Here is a 522-nt window from a genome sequence, read left to right on the forward strand (position 1 = left end):
AGTCAGGTCTTCCTCCCAGACACCCTCTGTTCCCCGTGTCCTTGTGTGTGCATCCCAGCTGCTGCTCTCTCCCACAGTGCCGGTCCCCAGAGAGCATGTTCCCCGCCCCGTGCCAAGAGCCGGGTGCCACGGAGCTTCTGACTCACTCTCCAGCTGCCCGCCAGACACGCCACCTGCCTGCGCCCGACGCCGACTCCCCACCCTTCTCCCCGGCCTGCTCTTCATCCTGTCCTGCTCGACGTCAGAGTCCAGGAGGTCTCCTAGACGCCTGTCTTTAACTTGCTCCTGTAACCCACCCCCATGCGGTTGGTCTCTAGGTTTTGTGACTGTCTTTAACGTCTCTTGTGGCCCTCTCCAGTCGCTGGATCTGCCTCGTTTCTGACTCACCACTTCTCACCTGGGTTACTACAGTAGTCTTGAAACTCCCAGTCCTCAAGAGCTGGCCCTCGGACAGGTGCTGAACTGGCTGCCCAATAGACGTTTGGGGAGCTTTGTAAAAGTACAGCACCTTGGCCCCCACCC

The sequence above is a fragment of the Galeopterus variegatus genome, unplaced genomic scaffold (genome assembly GCF_000696425.1).
Source record: "Galeopterus variegatus unplaced genomic scaffold, G_variegatus-3.0.2 Scaffold8581, whole genome shotgun sequence".
NCBI classification, from domain to species: domain Eukaryota; kingdom Metazoa; phylum Chordata; class Mammalia; order Dermoptera; family Cynocephalidae; genus Galeopterus; species Galeopterus variegatus.